Here is an 18,858-nt window from a genome sequence, read left to right as displayed (position 1 = left end):
GAGTTGTCCTTCTCCCCCATATTTATGTATTCAATCATCAATTTATATCAGTACAGACTTACGGGTATTTGTTTTATTCTATGGCTTATAATATAACACTATTATTATTTTTTTAGAGGAGCAGAGGGGCAGAAGGAGAGGGAGAGAGAGAATCTTAAGCAGGCTCCCCACTGAGTGCAGAGCCCAACATGAGGCTCAGTCTCACCACTGAGAACATGACCTGAGCCGAAATCAAGAGTCAGATGCTCAACTGACTGAGCCACCCAGGTGCCCCGAACACTAGTAGTATTTATTCGTTGCTCAAGTTGTTCCACCTTTAGCCTTTGGAAGCTTTTTCAGGTTGGCTCTTGTGTCCTTCTGACACGCTCCCATCTTTTTAGAGTATTTCCTTGTTGTCTTGTACCGCAAGATGCTCCAGGCTCATCTTGTCCCCAACCCAGCCTGGAATCAATCGTTTCTTCTCTCACTGGAGAATAACAGTTCGAAACCAAGATGTGCACACCAGGTGGAAGCTTATTCTTTGATGATTATAAAGCTTACATATCAGAAAATTTACCAATAAAGGATCATGCAGTATCTTCAGTAATAATTCTGAGATAGAGCAGCGAAATACATATGAGTTTGCTTTAAAGTGCTTTAAAATGTTCTGCTTGCTCCAGGAGGTGCTTTGGGCATGAATGCCATTTTTATCAAAGTTGACAAAGTCCTTTTCCTTCCAAGAATGATCCTTTAGTCTTTAGTAGAAAGATTAATTTTCTTCTTTTCAGTCACATAGCCTTCTATCCATCATGTCAAAGTTATTACATCTTCCATTTTATTTTTTTTTTTAAAGATTTTATTTATTTATTTGAGACATAGAGCAAGGGGTGGGGAGGGATAGAGGGAGACGGAGAAGCAGCAGGGAGCCCGATGCAGGATTTGATCCCAGGACCCTGAGATCCCATGACCTGAGCTGAAGGCAGATGCTTAACTGAGCCACCCAGGAGCCCCATTACATCTTACATTTTTTTAAAGATTTTATTTAGGGGCGTCTGGGTGTCTCAACAGAGACACAGCGAGAGAGGGAACGCAAGCAGGGGGAGTGGAAGAGGGAGAAGCAGGCTTCCCACGGAGCAGGGAGCCCGATGCGGGGCTGGATCCCAGGATCTGACTGATTAACTGACTGAGCCACCCAGGCATCCCTCTTATGATTTTCTTAATCACATTTTCCTTTCTCTAGTTTACTTTATTCTAAGAATATATATATATATACTATACAAAATATGTGTTAATAAACTGTTTATATGTTATTGGTAAGGCTTCTGGTCAGCAGTAGGCTATCAGTAAGTTTTTGGGAAGTCAAAAGTTATATGTGGATTTTCTTTTCCTTTTTTTTTCTTAAGGGGGCTCAATGCAGGGCTTGAACTCATGACCTTGAGATCAAGACCTGAGCTGAGATCAAGAGCCAGAGGCTTAACCAACTGAATCACTCAGGCACCCCTAAAAGTTATATGTGGATTTTCAACTGCACCCGGCTGGTGCCTCAAAACCCCAGGTTGTTCAAGGGTCAACTGTATTCAACTGTCTACCATTAGAATAGGATTTTTTTTCCAATATATATTTTTTTAATGTAGGCTCCATGCCCAGCATGGAGCCCAATGCAGGGCTTGAACTCATGACCATGAGATCAAGACCTGAGCTGAGATCAAGAGTCAGATATTTAACAGACTGAGCCACCCAGGCACCTCTGGGATTGGGTCTTAACCTGAGGTCCAGGGTCTTATTGAGAGAAGAGGTGTGTCTGGGCTAGAGTTCAGGGTGGGGGACTGTCTGTGAACTTAGATAGGAAAAAATATCCTATTTCCACTGACCTCTCATGGAAAATTAGCATTTCCTTCCGTTATAAATGTGCACATCACAACACAGTCATATTAGCCATACTATGACTTTGTTACCCGTAGAAGTCATAACTATTTTCGTAGCACATTAGAACATTGTTGCAGATATCTCAAAATATAATTTATGCTCATTACTATTTGAAAATTACAGTAATTATTAGATGGGCCACTAGATCTTGTTATTTAATGTGTCAACAAAGTAATAACTCTTATTATTATATCACATTTCAAAAATATTTTGATAACTGTGTTTCAACATAATTAGCTCTCTTATACTCCCATATATTTTATTTTATGCATTTAAAGACATTATTAAAGACATTATTTTATGCATTTTATGCCTGGGTGGCTCAGTAGGTTAAGCGTCTGCCTTTGGCTCAGGTTGTGATCCCGGGGTCTTGGGCTCGAGCCCCGTGTCGGGCTCCCTGCTCAGCGGGGAGCCTGCTTCTCCCTCTGCCTCTCTCTCTTTCTCTCATGAATAAATAAATAAAATCTTTGGGAAAAAAACATAATTCTGAGAAGAAGTCTACAGGTTTCTCTAAAATGTCCATGGGACAAGCTGTTAAGAACCCTACTCTGAGAGCATAGCATATACAAAATTTATACCACACTCTCCATGATAAAGTATTGTGATGGAAATTGCAAGTGCCACACCCAACTCCCTTTCTGTCAATCAGGTACCACTATTTTTTTTTAAGATTTAATGAATTAATTTATTTGAGAGACAGAGAGAGTGCACACGTGTGTGCAAGCATGAGTGGGGAGGAGGGAGAGGGAAGGGGAAAGAATCTTTTTTTTTTTTTAAAGATTTTATTTATTTATTTGAGAGAGAGAGAGAGAATGAGAGATAGCAAGAGAGGGAAGAGGGTCAGAGGGAGAAGCAGACTCCCTGCTGAGCAGGGAGCCCGATGCGGGACTCGATCCCAGGACTCCAGGATCATGACCTGAGCCGAAGGCAGTCGCTTAACCAACTGAGCCACCCAGGCGCCCAAGGGGAAAGAATCTTAAGCAGACTCCATGCTGAGCACATGGGGCTTGATCCCATGACCTTGAGATCACGACCTGAGCTGAAACCAAGAGTTCAATGCTTACCTGACTGAGCCACCCAGGAGCCCCAAACAGGTACCACTTTTGCTCTCCCATCTCCCAGCTCGGGGCATTCTGGTCTCTTTCAACCCTCTCCGATTGGACAAACCCCTTGTTTACATGCTTTCAATTCTTACTTCAATAAGAATGATTATTAAATATAAATAGTCAGCCTGACCTCTCTCTGGGCCCTAATCATGTAGTAACAATTGTCTATTTCTTGTTGCACCCAACATTATCCCAAGTTCTCCATTTTTCTCTACAAATTAACTCTTTTTCCCAATATTTCTCTTCTCTTATTCTCCCAAGAGCAAAATGTAACATATCAGCTTTGAGTGCTCTGTCTCTTAAGTTTCTGCTGGTTGGGCAGCAAAGCACATTAATTCTCCTAGACTTCTGACTTTCACAGTGTCCAATTGTCTGTAGGATGATTTACTTTAAAATACTTTAATATTGGGCGCCTGGGTGGCTCAGATGGTTAAGCGTCTGCCTTCGGCTCAGGTCACGATCCCAGAGTCCTGGGATGGAGTCCCACATCGGGCTCCCTGCTCCTTGGGAGCCTGCTTCTCCCTCTGCCTCTCTGTCTCTCATGAATAAATAAATAAAATCTTTAAAAAAAATAAAAAAATAATAAAATACTTTAATATTAACAGTGTGATGTATGTGTGTACAAATTAAGCTACACCCTAGAGGCTATGCACATTTGAAGTACCCTAATTAGGAACCCACACTCTAGGGGGGGATTAGTTAGTATTTGAAGTACTCTAATCAGAAATTCATTCCTTGAGGTAGTTACACAAACACTTCAAATCCATTATTGATTTACAAATGAAATGATATGATGCCTGGGATTTGCTTCAAAATAATCCAGGAGGAGGGCCAAATAGGTAGGGTTGCGGATTGAAATAGGGATAGACTTTGAATTGGTAGTTGTTGAAACTGGTGATGGGTAATGTGGGGATGGCTCATTAACATTATATGTATCTTGTTTATATTTGAAACTTTCCGTAATAAAAACTTGTGAAATATGTCATAACTGCAATCTATACCAGAGTTTCTGTCTAAAGATAACAAACTGAACACGTGCCATCCTTCCTTCCTGAACCCTCACTAAAATGGCTGTAAAGGGATCTTTCCTTTAAAAAAAAAGAGGCCGAAGTACCTAAAGTTGGACAGAATGAAAGAAAAGATGAAAGCATTTTGGAGGCTGGGTGGACAATGGGTGAGTGATAAAGGACCAACCTGTTTTATGCTACAGAATCGACCCCCTGCCCTCAGTTGGCGGTCAGTTGCACTAGCTTCCTCTGGAGGCAAGGGTAGAAGAAAATTGGTAAAATAAGGAAGATTGGTTGAAAGTCAGGTTAAGAAGCAGCCAGGTGGGGCACCTGGCTGGCTCAGTTGGTAGAGAGCATGTGACTCTTGATCTTGGAGTCACGAGTTTGCGCCCCACACTGGGGGTAGAGTTTATCTAAAAAAACACACACTCAAGAATCTAGGTGCCTGTCTCACCTACTCTACTCACAAAACACTGGAGGTGTGTTCCAGAGAGGGTAAAACAGAAGGCTGGGGCTGGGAGCTACCAGGTTCTGATAAGAGGTCCTGTGCTAATAACAGAGAGATTAAATGGAAACTCTCTAAAGGTCTAATCTCTCCTCTGAAGATATTGAGATGCTTCTTGTGTTAGCGGTTTCACCTTCCTGAAGAAGTCTTGCCTGGGAGCTCTTCACCTGCTCTGGGCTGGTTGCCCGCGGCACATGGTGAATCTCCGTCATCCCAGAATCTCTCGTTACCTCTTCCTAAGGGGACCTCTCTCCTGTGTTGCTTATAGTTCTTCCTATATTGCTTACATCTTCCTCTTAGTTGACTTCATCTTTTGCTGAAGCACATCCTCTGATAGCTTTCTGAGAGAGTATTGGTTAGTTCTTGCTATAACTTGCTCTATACCAACCAACCACAAAACCCTGCATGGGCGCCAGCCTTCAGCTTGAGGACTAGGTTCAGCCAGGCTTCCTTTAAGCTACCAATCCTGAGTGGTTATGAGAATCACCTGGGATGCTTGTTAAAAAACCCAGACTCCTGGGACCCAGCCCGGACTTTCTGATCAGAGCCCCTGAGCGTAGGAACCTGGAAATTTGCTTAATAAATTCTGCCCTCTGGGAAGTATGAGAAACACTCCTGTGGATGTTGGTTCCATAAACCCGAGTCTTCAGATATGTCCGGGGTAGGCATATTGGAGCAACCTGGGGAGTTTGACGAAAATACAAAGGCTGCTGAAAAGAAAAAAAAAAAAAAATTCAAATGCTGCTGATTCAGCCCCAGAGATTCTGATTTCAGAGGGTCTGACGAGAGTCTTGGGAATCTGAAGTTTTAACAATCCTCCCTCCCTAAGGTGATTCTAAAATGCAGCCAGGAGCCAGGGGACCAATGCATTAGCTGACAGTGCTACCAGTTAATTCAACTACTTATATCTTTCATCACTTTCCATTGATATTGACCTTTACGATGTTCAAGATACTTCCTGTTATTTGTAGATCTATTGTGGGAGATAAAGGTGACTAAGTCATGACCCCTAGCTACAACAGCTTCAGTCTGGAGGGAAAGACAGGCATAAAACAATTAGCTAGAAGCCAATGTGAATCAGAGGTCAGCGTATTTTAACCCAAGAACCATGTGTAATTTATTGAGTGCCCATTTTCGTGCTGGGTACTGTGTAGTGTAAACACTTGACACTCCTCCATGGGGCCCCTGGGTGGCTCAGTTGGTGAAGCCTCTGCCTTCAGCTCAGGTCATGATCCCAGAGTCCCGGGATCGAGCCCCATGTCGGGCTCCCTGCTCGGTGGGGAGTCTGCTTCTCCCTCTGACCCTCACCCTGCTCGTGCTCTCTGTCTCTCTCTCTCACTCTCAAATAAATAAATAAAATCTTTAAAAAAAAAAAAAAAACACTTGACACTCCTCCAAATGCATGTATGAATTCTGGGGACATGAGCTTTTTTTTTTTTTGGTGGTGGTTTAATTGCAAAGCAATCTGAATCGTGATTTCTCGTTCTGATGTTGTGTCCTCTATTTCTGGGAAATCACTTGATTAATTCTATTTTACTGCAGGTGATACATGGAAATATCAGGACATTTTCTTAAAATTCTATCTAAACTCATTATGAAATGTTACCACCCCACTCAGAGGATATTTGGGAATGTGTGTGACAGGAGGATGGTTTTTGATTTTTGGTTGTCACCATGACTCTCAGGGGACAGTGGTGTTACTAGGGGCCACGACTGCTAAATCAACACCTTGTAATACACATGACGGTCCAGCATGTTGAAGAACTGCCCTAAATGCCAATATTGATCCTGCCAAGATACAGTGGTAGCATATTTTTTTTTATTTTAAATTTTTATTTATTTTTGTTAAGTAAACTCGAAGCCCAACGTGGGGCTTGAACTCATGACCCCAAGAGCAAGAGTCACATGCTCTACGAACCGAGCCAGCCAGGTGCCCCTCAGGTCCTTCTTCTTGATTTCCCTACTTGGGGGACACTGACAGCTCAACCCAAGGTACTGGACTGCCCAGCCTTCTTTCCCAGTCTTGCATCCAGCACAGGAGGAGGAAGGATCAAACCTCTGATCTCTCTCTCTCTCTCTTTCTCAGTTCTTATCACCTTTGCAAACACCAGCTCAGCAGACTCAAGTCTGTAAAATCATCCTATAATCTATAAGAGTAGAGTGGGCTAAGTCCAGATTTGGGTAGGAGGGGCTCCCCGAATGGAAACAGAATTTACCGGAGCAGAGTCCTATAAGAAGATAACGGAACACTTTGCATCTCCTCCTGAAGCATCACAATCCTGTGGTCCCCAGGAACAATCAGGATGAATTTGCTCCTACGTGCTTAACTAAAAGAGCCCAAAGTAGATCACACAATTCCTCCTGAGTGATCTTTTTTTTAAAAGCAGTGTTGATAAGCTTTTTTTTTTTTAAAGATTTTATTTATTTATTTGAGAGAGAGTGAGTCAGAGAGAGCATGAGCAGGCGCAGAGGGAGAGGGACAAACAGACTCCCCGCTGAGCAGGGAGCCCATTGCTGGGCTAGATCCCGGCGACCCTGGGATCATGACCCGAGCTGAAGGCAGACGCCTGACAACTGAGCCATCCAGGCGCCCCTGTTGATAAGCTTCTCTTAAAAAAATCTACCCCCCTCCCCACCAAAGGCTTCCATAGCCTTGCATTGATTAAATGGCAAACATTTTTATCTTTCCATGTGCTGATCCTTGTTTGGAGCACCACCACCTTCTCTAATTGAGAAACACCTTACCATTTCTATTTTTTTTAAGATTTTATTTATTTATTTATTTGAGAGAGAGAAGGAGAGAGAGAGCATGAGAGGGGGAGGGTCAGAGGGAGAAGCAGACTCCCCGCCGAGCAGGGAGCCCGATGCGGGACTCGATCCCAGGACTCCGGGATCATGACCTGAGCCGAAGGCAGTCGCTTAACCAACTGAGCCACCCAGGCGCCCCACACCTTACCATTTCTAAAAAACATAGCTTAGCAGTGGCTGCTGGAGGCTTCCCTTCCAGGATCTCCCTACAGAACTGGCCCTGGTCTCCCCTGCTTGCTCCCAAGGGACAGTGTGGGACAACGTAAATGCAGCACACCCACTTAGGTTACCAACACAGGAAGCCTGGTTCCGTGATGAGCTGTGTCATTGTGCATAAATTATTTACCACCTTGTGCCTTTGTTTCCTTATTTGACAGCAATTGTAAAACTTGTCCCTAGCCCGGAGGATGGTTGTGATATGTTGTCTAATACGAATAAAGGCACATACTAAGCATGAACTAAATGCTTATTCATACATCTCTACTGTAGCCTTAAACATTGTGTAAGTAGGCTTCAGTGGATTTCTTGTTGAACCGCTATGTAATCCCAGGTTTTCTCTACGTTAATGGTGGAACTTAGCATAAAGAAAATCAGGGCAGAAGGTAGCTACACTGGTGGTGAGCAGAGCATAATGAGTAAACTTGCCGAATCATTATGTTGTACACCTAAAACTAATATAACGTTGTGTGTCAACTGTATTCAGATTAAAAAAGAAGAAGAAAGAAAAGGAGAAACCAAAGAAAATCAGGACAACTGCTTTTTACATCAGGGTTTCCAACTTGCCCTACCTGTAGGAGTTGTGCTATTAATTAATTAATTAATTAATTTGACACACAGAGAGAGAAAGCACAAGCAGGGGGAGCAGCAGAGGGAGGGGGAGAAGCAGACTTCCTGCCCGATGCGGGACTCAATCCCAGGACCCTGGGATCATGACCTGAGACCAAGGCAGATGCTTAACCCACCGAGCCACCCAGGTGCCCTAGGAGTTGTGCTTTTATTTTTTTTTTTTAAAGATTTTATTTATTTATTCATGAGTGACAGAGGGGGGGAAAGAGAGAGAGAGAGAGAGAAGCAGAGGGAGAAGCAGGCTCCCAAGGAGCAGGGAGCCCGATGTGGGACTCGATCCCAGGACCCTGGGATCATGACCTGAGCCGAAGGCAGACGCCCAACCATCTGAGCCACCCAGGCGCCCTAGGAGTTGTGCTTTTAAAGCACATTCGAGACTGCATACGCCATAATGTGTTTGTGGGTGACAGTCTATTTTTACTCTTTCTTCGATTTAGGCGTTTTAGGCAAACTATGGATTGCAGATGAATATGAACTCCTTCATGAGAATGATCTGTATATTAGTAGGCTTGCTTATAAAAACAAACAAACAAACAAACAAACAAAAGAAGCCAACATTCGTCCTGTCCCTTCCCCTGGAGCATGAGCTGAGAGGTACAGTCGAATCAAATTTATAATGTGCTTCTGACCCTATGAGAAATAAACCCTGAAGACGAGCATGGATTTCCAAGTTGTCTAGTTCCTGTGAAATCATAATGGGTAGGTTTGGTTTTAGAAGAACTTGTCCCTTAAAGCAGTTTTTTCCCCTACAGTATGACTAATAATGGTGGTTATTAACATTGAAGCCAAAGTACCTAGAATTAAGATTTTGGCAGAACACACTGAGGCATTCCATAGTTTTGGACATTTAAGTCCATGCCCTTGATGAAAAATTTACTTCTTGCTTAAGAGACTTTAAAACAAGAGGTGGAAATAAGTGACAGAAATAAAAGTAATATGACAAATGTACCTCAAAAGCTCTCCTCCAGTGATTTTTAAAATTAAAATTAGGATAAGGATAAAAAGCCCAAGAACATCAGGTCTAAAGGATTTGCAAACAGCTTAGAAAATCCTTGAGGAACTAGCAGAAGAGCATTTCAGGCAATTTAAATTTCCTGGGACGCTTTGCTCATTGTGAGGATATGATACTTTGAGAGCATTTTTTTTTTCACCTCAGGGCTAATCTTTCAAACCTGGTACAAGGTTATAAGTGAAATGGTTTCACTTGGCATATTTGTGACATGAATCTATCTCTAGCTTCCCTTTGGTTTTGCCAATACGGGCCCGCCCATCAACGGCTGAATTGGAAACCCCTGTACCAGTGTGTCTTACCCCACATGGGGCCCCTGGAACCCATCAGTGCGGATCAGGCGCCACTTGGTTGTGGTCTGCTGCTTGGACGCGCCCCTCTGTTTTCTCCTCTTCCTTCTGGCTAAGAGTGCACAGAGAGGTCTAGGCCATACGGGCTCCTTCTGGGCCCAGTTGGCTGTACACTCCACCCAAATGCAACGAGAAAAAGTAGTTTCTGTGTGCAAATCGATGTTGCGAAATTATTTTACTATCTAAAGCAGGGCTTGCTTTATTAAGGACAAAAATCTTCCTCCACATTTCATTAAAAGTCATTCTAGTTCCAACTTACCCCCCCCCCACTCGTTTGCCTCAGTTCCTCTCCGCGTCAGTGGCCCATTCATCCGTGGTCTCTCATGTGGCACTGAGTGTTCTTCTACTATCCTTCTAGGGGTTTGGGGTTTTGTCGTAATGGCTAGTCATCGTTCTACTTCCATAATTATCACTGTTTATGAAAATCTAAGGCATAAATTTCTTTTAAAGATCAATTCATTCCCAAAGCCTACTTCCTCCCTTTTCCTCGAGTGGAACGATGCTATTTTTAAACTAACAAAAAAGATGCTTCAGAGAGGATGTGAAGATCTAAGGAAAATTCTCTCGTAGTAAGTATATTTACTCATTAAGTAAAAATGACCCAGTTTCCAAAAGTGCAACTGATAAAAGTTTTTTTCCCCTGCCAAAACTAAATATTAGATAGAAAAGAGCTAATAGAGAATTCAAGACATTTTATGTTAAAGCATGCCTATATAATGAACAATAATGAAAATGGTGGAGTATTTGTGTTACTTTTAAGATATTTTAAAAATTAAACAATGTCTAAAAGGCTGATAAAAGACTTTTATTCCCCCCCTACGTTTACGTCTTTTCTCTAAAAGGTAAAGGGCACCTTTTTTTGCAGAGGGACTACTAATATTACCTACCAGTAGGGGGCACTAAAACACTGCTTTTAGACGTTACTAAAAGTACTTTTATCAACGTGAAAAAGGACTTTTTGGCAACTTTGCCCCTTCTCATTCATCAGAAGATGATGGAGGACACTGTCAAGGGAGAGAAAAGTGGTTCAAGTAAAAGATGAAAGCTAACAAAGAACCATGACTAAGTTTGCGGAGAATCATTTTCTGTGTAAAAAGTAGCGTGACAGCTCGGTTTAATATGTTTAGTATTAGTGAACGGCTCAGGAACATAAAACTTCATGCTAGTTCTCTGACGCCCCACAATGACTGTAGGCAATTATGTATGAGGATCCCCCAAACTGAAACAAACGGCAAAACCCAATTGCACCTGGTCTGCTGTACATTTTGATGGTCTATAATATGCAACTTCAGAAAATACTACATTGTAATAGCTTTCAGATAGATGATAGTTTAGGCTTGGAACATTTAGCTGTCTACTTGAGGTGTGGCAAGAGTACATGGTGAAGAAGGGCCAGATGGCCTTCCTGGGTGCCGGGAGCCATATTGGGAAGGCTGAACTACGGGGGGGCCTTGACTACTGGCCGGGGCGACCAGCACTGGGAGGTAAATGAACTGAACATCTGATCCTAAAACAGTGCTCAATTTCTTGGAGTGTTTATTTCCATGAGAACAGAGGGAAAAGCAAGCCCATGCATTTCCCTTTGGCCCCGCCACACAGTTTGAGAATGTGCACTGCATTTAGCCCAGCCTGTGGCATTTTTGTCCTTTGTTTTGCAAATCTTAGTGGTATAGAAAGAAGCCAACAGCACAGGAAAAAAAAATTCCTATGGCTCTGAATATGTTAAGATTTATCTTAAATAGGGGGGCCAGCCCAGCTAGTCTCTTGTGGGGTAAGCTTGGTGCTCTGTCCCTGCCAAGATGTAAAGAACCCTCTCCGCAAGATAATTTAGCTGCACCGGACATGAGATGAGCTGGGTTTAGATCCTGACATGGGAGGAGCTGCAGTAATGGAGCCGAGGGGAATGCAAGCTCCGGTGGGGAGTGTTGATTTCAAAAGCACGTTCTTGAAAGAGTTTTTCTCTTCCCATCATGAGGCTCGTGCTAAGATCAAGAGTAGGAAGGGAATTAATTAAATGTTGTCATCAGCCCAAACAGGTGGATGGCAAGGCATGGACAATGCTGCTGAGGCCAAATGTCAGAGATGGGGGGTGACTGACAACTCCCCAGTGTGAGTCCAGAAGGCCCAAGCTATGGGGGCCTGGGAGGAAGCCACAGAAGTTACCTGGAGGGCCAGGGTTTACAATCTGGGTGGACTGGGTCTAACCCGGACATCTGAGGCCTGTGTCAGGGAAGACTGGTGGCCTTATGATGCCTCACAGCCACAGGGACCATACAGGGCAATGAGCTTGAATGCACTCTGGGTGCTGGCTGCGGGAGGGAGAAGCTTCTGGTAGGTTTTGAATGTTCCCGCTCCTGGCTCCTGCAGGGGGCTGCCAACAGATCTGGTCTTGTGCTTACCTTATTCAGTAGGCTGTCTTTCCCTTTCTTTCTTTTTTTAAAAAAGATTTTATTTATTTATTTACTTAATTTTAAAAATTTTATTTATTTTTTAGAGAGAAAGAGCACAAGCAGGGGGAGCGGCAGACAGAGGGAGAGGAAGAGGCAGATTCCCTGCTGAGCAGGGAGATCAACCCTGGGGCTCGATCCCAGGGTCCAAGGATCATGACCTAAGCTGAAGGTAGATGCTCAACTGACTGAATCACCCAGGGACTCCAATATTTTATTTTTAAATAAATTCTACACCCAAGGTGGGGCCTGAGCTCACAACCCCGAGATCAAGAGTCACGTGCTCTACCAACTGAACCAGCCAGGTGCCCCAACCTTCCCCTTCTTTCAGAGCCCCCTCCCACATATGTTTTTCATCCAAAGACTGCTTGTCCTAAGCATGGTGTTTCTAAGGGCTCTGCAAAGCCTTAGGGAAGGCGGGAGAGAAGGCTCCAGAGACTAGGGGAAGGTGAGTGGGGACCTCTCTTTCCTCCCATCCTTACTTGTTCACAGAATGGTTTACGGAAGGCAAGGACGGACCTGTGTGGATGGCATGATTGAGCCCTCGCGGACTATAGATACAAGACCAACTGGGGGTGCCTGGCTGGCCCAGTTGGAGGAGCATGCGGCTCTTGATCTCAGGGTCCTGAGTTCGAGCCCCACGTTGGGTGTAGAGATTACTAAAAAATAAATAAACTTAAAAAAAATAAATAAAGGACCAGCCGGTAGGGGATATAAGCCCCTGATGGAACTAAGGCCATGGTGGATTCCCACTCAGCAGAGAACCCCTCTAAATATTTCCAGAAGGAATCTCAGTCCCTGTAAACATGCCAACAGTGCCTGGGGCTAATCCCCCCCTGCAAAGCACCTTTCTAAGATTGTCTAAGTTGGCCCCCACAGTGGATAGGCGTTATCATTCCCATAAGGGGATATCATTATCATTCAGATAAGGAAGCTACCAGGAGGGGTAGGGGTAGAGTGTGAATTTCAATTCAGGTCTTTTAACTTCCCCTCTTGTGTTCTTACCCGTTCTTCCTGATGTGTGCTGGGTCGGTGAGGAAGGGTAATTAAGTAGTAGATTTACTAATTAAGGATGCCACATGGCTTCCCGGTTAAGGGCAAAGACTCTGGACTCCCTCAGTTAGTATCCCAGCTCTCACGCTTGCTAGCTAGGTGACCGTGGGCAAGTGACTCCACCACTCTGGACTCACCTGTAAGACAGTAGGACCTACCCCCAAGGGTTTTGTGAAGACGAAATGAGTTTATACAGGAGAGTGCTTAGAACAATACCTGGCACACGGTTCTCCTCTCATGCTGGCCATGCTGCTTGTTAATAAACCCAGCATTAGCAGATGGATTTGGTCGAGGCTTTGGCTCTCAAATTAGTGTTTTATTTGCTTAACTGTCTTTCTGGGTTAGGGCCTTTAGTTCCTCAATGGAATGTTAAAAATCTAACTTAACCTTTGGAAAAACATAACTGATCATTTAGTCAGTGTATTAGTTTGCTCGGGCTGCCATAACAATATACCACAGACGGGGGCGGCGGGGGTGCGGGGGGGTGGGGCTTAAACAGCAGAAATTAATTTTCTCCCAGTTCTGGAGGCTGGATGTCCAAGATCAAGGTGCCAGCAAGATTGTTTGTTTGTTTGGGTTTGTTTTGTTTGGAGTCCTCTTTCCTTCCCTGGCAGGCCTCCTTCTCTGTGTCCTCATATCATAGGCCTCTGGGGTCTCTCCTGTGTCCAAATTTCCACTTCTTAGAAGAAAACCAGTCAGATTGGATCCGGGCCCACCCTAATACCGCATTTAACTGAATTACCTCTTTAAAGACACCATCTCCAAATGCAGTCACATTCTGAGGTTCTGGGGGCTTCAATATATGAATTTGGAGCAGGGCTGGAGGGAGGACATAATTCAGCCCATAACAGGTTCCTCAAGCAAAAAAAAAAAAAAAAATCCAGATGCATTAACATCAATCAAAGAATGTGCCAGGTGTCATTTAAAGGGAGAAGTTGAGAGATTGGGAGCCTGATGGTTGGTGAATGCTAGCAGGAGTACCCTCGCATGAAGGGTTCAGGAACCCTGAACATCAAGGAGGATGTTCAGGAGCCAAAGTATACTCCAGATTTGGAACTAAGTTGGATATCATGGTTTAAAAATTTTCCCTAGCTTCTCTCTTCTACTCTCTTTCTCAGCTGGCTACCAGAAGCGAAGTGGTCAGGGATAGCAGAGGGAAATTAGTGAGGACTGAGGAGAGCTATTTCAGGAACACTGGTGGTCCTTGTCACCCCCCCCCCCACTGCAATACATACACACCTGTCCAACTCAAGAAAGGCCTAAGAGTTACAGAGATAAGGGAGAGTGCTTTCCCCATTACAAGTATTTTTTAAAAGATTTTATTTTTAAGCAAACTCTACACCCAACATGGGGCTCAAACTCACAACCCCGAGATTAAGAGTTGCATGCTCTACCAACTGAGCCAGCCAGGCACCCCTACCCATTATTACTATTTTAATAATTTCTCCATCATGACCCATTTAAAAATAATTTTTCCATTATGACGAGTTTAAGAATTTGTTCGCAAAGGCCCTTGCCAATAGAAAACTTCCACATCTTTAAATGTTTTGGGGGTAACATTCTTACCTTGACTGTGTAATTTTATCAACTTTTTTAAATTTCAGGTCCATCTGATTGCTAATTTAAGAGGTTTCCAATGGTTCTCATCAACTTCTGTTTATTAGTGACTAAATCTGCTGTATGTTTTAATTGGACTGTAAAAATAAGGTGGCGATTTGTGATATTTTAATAGAATCCTGGTGTGTACACATAACGTGCGTGAGCACACACACTAGCATATGCGCACGCGCACACACACACACTGACACGTGGTTTTATAGCCCAGCTGCCAAGAATAACTAATCTAGGAATAACTGCAGAATCTGATAATACAGGTGGTGTTTCTTGTTAGAAATAATTTGTCTACATGAACAAGCATGAGTCTTTTTTAATTTTAAAAGTGATTAATAAAATTAAGTTACTGACTCCTTCCTCAATAGCTATTTAAATAGTCAAAAAAAAATCATTCCTTAAAAAAAAAAGGATTCAGGACTTAGAAGCCATTATATTCCATTTCCATTTAAGTAGAATACTTACCGTCCCTGTTGTTCTGTAAGTTTTCTTTTCTTTTTTTGAGAGAGCTAATTTTGTAGGATTTTTGTTTGTTTTCTCTTCATGAGAAAGTCACTTGTCTTCAGTTTCTAGGTTTCTTAGATGCAACAACCTCTAATAAAATATATTGGGGTGTCTGCGTGGGTTTCATTTTTAAGAATTTTACCCTAAGGAACCACAGAAAACCAAAGAATACATTGTATCAATTCTCTGTTGAAATTATTTTAGAGAAATTTTCTCTATTGTTAAGTTGGGCTGCCTTCTGTGATAACATTATCTGTTGAAGTTGAAGCTGCCAGTAACATCATCAGCTAACCTCCCCAAATGAGTCAGCTAACTTTATTTTTAACTGCTTTTTAATTGTCTACTGAGACTGTCAAGGATAATAGGATCTTTAAGGACTTTATAGCAAAGTTTTGGTATTATCAGACCATAAAAAAGGTGGATCAAAGGTTCAGAATCCTCAAGTCCTTTTTATGTATTGCTTTCTTTTTTAAACTCAGCTGTAGGCCATTGATAGGTAGTAAAGATCCCTAATTTGAGACTTTTCCTAAATGCTTGTTATGATATTCCACGGGTATTACACACATTACTTCTGAATTCACAAAGAATCAGTTGGAATTGGGCAAGCAATGTTCGTAACACTTGAATACAAAGGCAAAGGAGCCATAGTAGGATTTTGAACAAATACCAGTGATTTAGAAATCATATGTTTACCTACGTTAAAGTAATTCACAGTGTAACAAAAACCTACCCACGAGGTTGTACCAATGTCAAAGAACAAACATTTCATCCCTGTTTCAAAGCGTTTTAAGACATTATTTTAATCTTTATAATACCTCATTGAGGTATGTGGGTGGCAAGTCATACCAAGATAAAAATTCAAAATGCAGAATAAATTGAACATTGCATAGGGAAGAAAAGAGCTTCTAGTTGATCGTGCCTTGTTGGTTTTTGGCTTGTCCTGGAAGATCCATTGGTGATTTCACTTTATCATCTTTTGCATGTAGGGCCAACAAACATCATGGCAGCATACTTTATAAAAAGGCTAACAAATCCATGTCTCTGCAGTTTCCTGCTCCCTCAAGCCCTGGCTGGAGACAATCGAAGGGACACAGTGGGGCGGGCTTTCAGATTCCAGAGGAGGCACTCTGCTCTTCTCCACCCTGTTTCCCCAGGCCCTGTCAGGCTTCTGATATAGCTGTGTCTATCATGGAAAGTGAAAAATCAGATAAAAAATCAGATACATGGCTAGTAAAGAAGAGAGGTAATATATTGGGATGATTGACTTGACTTGGTTATCACACAAAGGCTGGCATTAATCTTCGACATTTGCAGACTCTCCCGGCAACTGGATGGATTGGGAAAAGTTCAATGGGTCATTAAAAGGAGGCTATCTCCTGGAGATTCGAAAGCACTGAGGAGTGATTTTCCTTTTGTGATTCATTGGCAATTGAAAGGGTTCCTGGCTGAAAGGAAGGTAGCCGCAGATAAGTTCTTCTGACTAATACTGACCGGTAGTCTGGTTTGTAGAGACTGCCTATACTTCCCTGTGTTGTGAGGCTAAAGGCAAGAGAACACACCCTAAACCCTTAGCTGAAGGATGTTTTATTCATGCCTTTTATGAGACCTGGGGGCATTAAGATATGATCCCATGCCATTCCCACAGTCGTTTTCTAAAGGTGCTTTAAAAATATTTCTGATAGTTTGTGCTCACTGGATGGTGGAGGAGGCACTTTCCGATTCATTTTGAGGTTGGCTTCAAAATAGAAGGGAACACAGGGTTTTATTTGTTTTGCTTGTAATTTTGTTTATTTTCTCAGGAAGGAGACCTGAGGGCTCTGACCAACCCGCAGCAGATTCAGCAATAGAGCTGGATTTTAAATAAGTAAGGCCTCCATTTGAACTGTAAAATAGATGTTCATGTGTTCTAATCTAAACCCAAGCTTCTGAAACTCATATGAAGAAAGCCTTTTAGGTAAAAATCCCATACAAATAACCTTCTTTAGGGGGAAGAGAGCCCAAGCTAGCTGTTCAATTTGGTTTCTTGTGCTTTTATTCAGGATAAGACGAGCTGTGGAAAGAGTTCCAGATAAGCCAACCATTCCGGAAGGGCAGGTTGCTCTTATTGTATATGGTCGGTTCAAATAAGCAAGTGCTAATGGCTTGACATCCCCCACATCATTTGCGTTATACAAATGCAAACATCAGCATTATTATTGTTATTTATGTTCTATCTCTAGGCTTCTTCCATTAACATAAAGTAAACTGGTTTCAGGCAGAGCCCACTGCAGGTAACCACGCCCCCCTAACCAAAAAAAGTCCAAATGTCAATTTTCTGGAAAAAAATGGAATCATCGAATTAATCTCTGGTTAATTTCTATTTCTCTTTTTAAAATTTCCAACATTTTATGGAGGCAGAGAGTTAGTGTTAAACAGGAGACAAGCTCTGGATTTTGATAATGGTAGGTTCAAGTCTGCCTATAATTAGATAAACTTGTAAGGTAAGACCTTGGGTTAATTGCTTAGGTCTTCGTACCTCAGTTTCCCAATTTCTGTAAAATGTGAATCATAATATCTCCTACCTTATCGGGTGGTTTTGAGGGCTGATTCAGATGATAGCTACAAAGTGCTTAGTCCATAATAGTTGAAAAAATAGTTGTTTTTATTAATCCTGGGGCACAAAGAAAATAACTTTAATGTATATGTTTGATTCTGGGTCAATAGTGATCTATGGTTTATAACTGAAAACATTTTGAAATAAGAAGTATATACTTATATTTGTCAATTTATATAACATCTTGTTTCAGATCATATATAAATCTGAAAAATAGGAGGAAGGGATTTCACCAAGCCTCGTCTTGGATTGTGGAAAGTTTTTCCAGGTTGGGTTCTTCCAGAGTGCAGGCATGCAATATAGCTGTCAAATGTTCTGTTTTTAGTTTGTTGTTCAAACACAAAATTATTTAAAGCACACATGGCATCATATGAGACAAATCAGTTTTTCCTCCAGCATGATATCAGTGATCAGCTAATTAGAAATTCCATTTTTAAATGCTAAACCTTAGAATATAGAATATTTCAATGTGTTTTAAAGGCTGTATTTACCGCCAAATAGAAACCTGATATCCTGGAGAACTACTGATCCATCTATGTTTACTCTCTGGCACAGCCGACTTTGCATATGGGTGGGCCCTGTGAGTCAGCCAAATCTGAAATTTGATAAAACTCTTACCTCCTGTTTTCACACCCTAACTGACACAGTCGGTGACTATATGTATCATTAAAAACACATGTACTCTACAGAGTCATTACCTCTTGTTATTGATTTTTATCAACCAATGACAAGCAACATGGTTAGTTACTATAAAACGCTAACAGTTTTTTCTTCATTCTTCTATTACTGTCACAACTCTCATGGGTTGCTTTCCAATCACATTGGACTCCCTTTCCTTACTTAATGGTATGGAAATAGGGTGATTGGATTTGAAAAAAAAAACACCCAATTATTGTAAAACAGCAATTAATTCTTACTGCTTAACTTGAACATTCATACATATTAGTTTTCCAAGTAAATAAGTAAAATGCCTCGTTAAACTTCCTTTCTGCCAAAAATGTACTACCATCTGTGTTCTACATGGCAGCGTTTTCTTATTTAATACATATGTCCCCCCTTTTTTGGAAGCATGTTAAGAGCTTTAATATGACATGAAACAGAAATAAAATAGTGA

This window comes from Eumetopias jubatus, unplaced genomic scaffold (assembly GCF_037043125.1).
Source record: "Eumetopias jubatus isolate StellerSeaLion01/CBP00866 unplaced genomic scaffold, mEumJub1_p1.0 scaffold_3, whole genome shotgun sequence".
Lineage (NCBI taxonomy): Eukaryota > Metazoa > Chordata > Mammalia > Carnivora > Otariidae > Eumetopias > Eumetopias jubatus.
The sequence above is the reverse complement of the archived record's forward strand: the minus strand, read 5'-3'. Positions refer to the sequence as shown.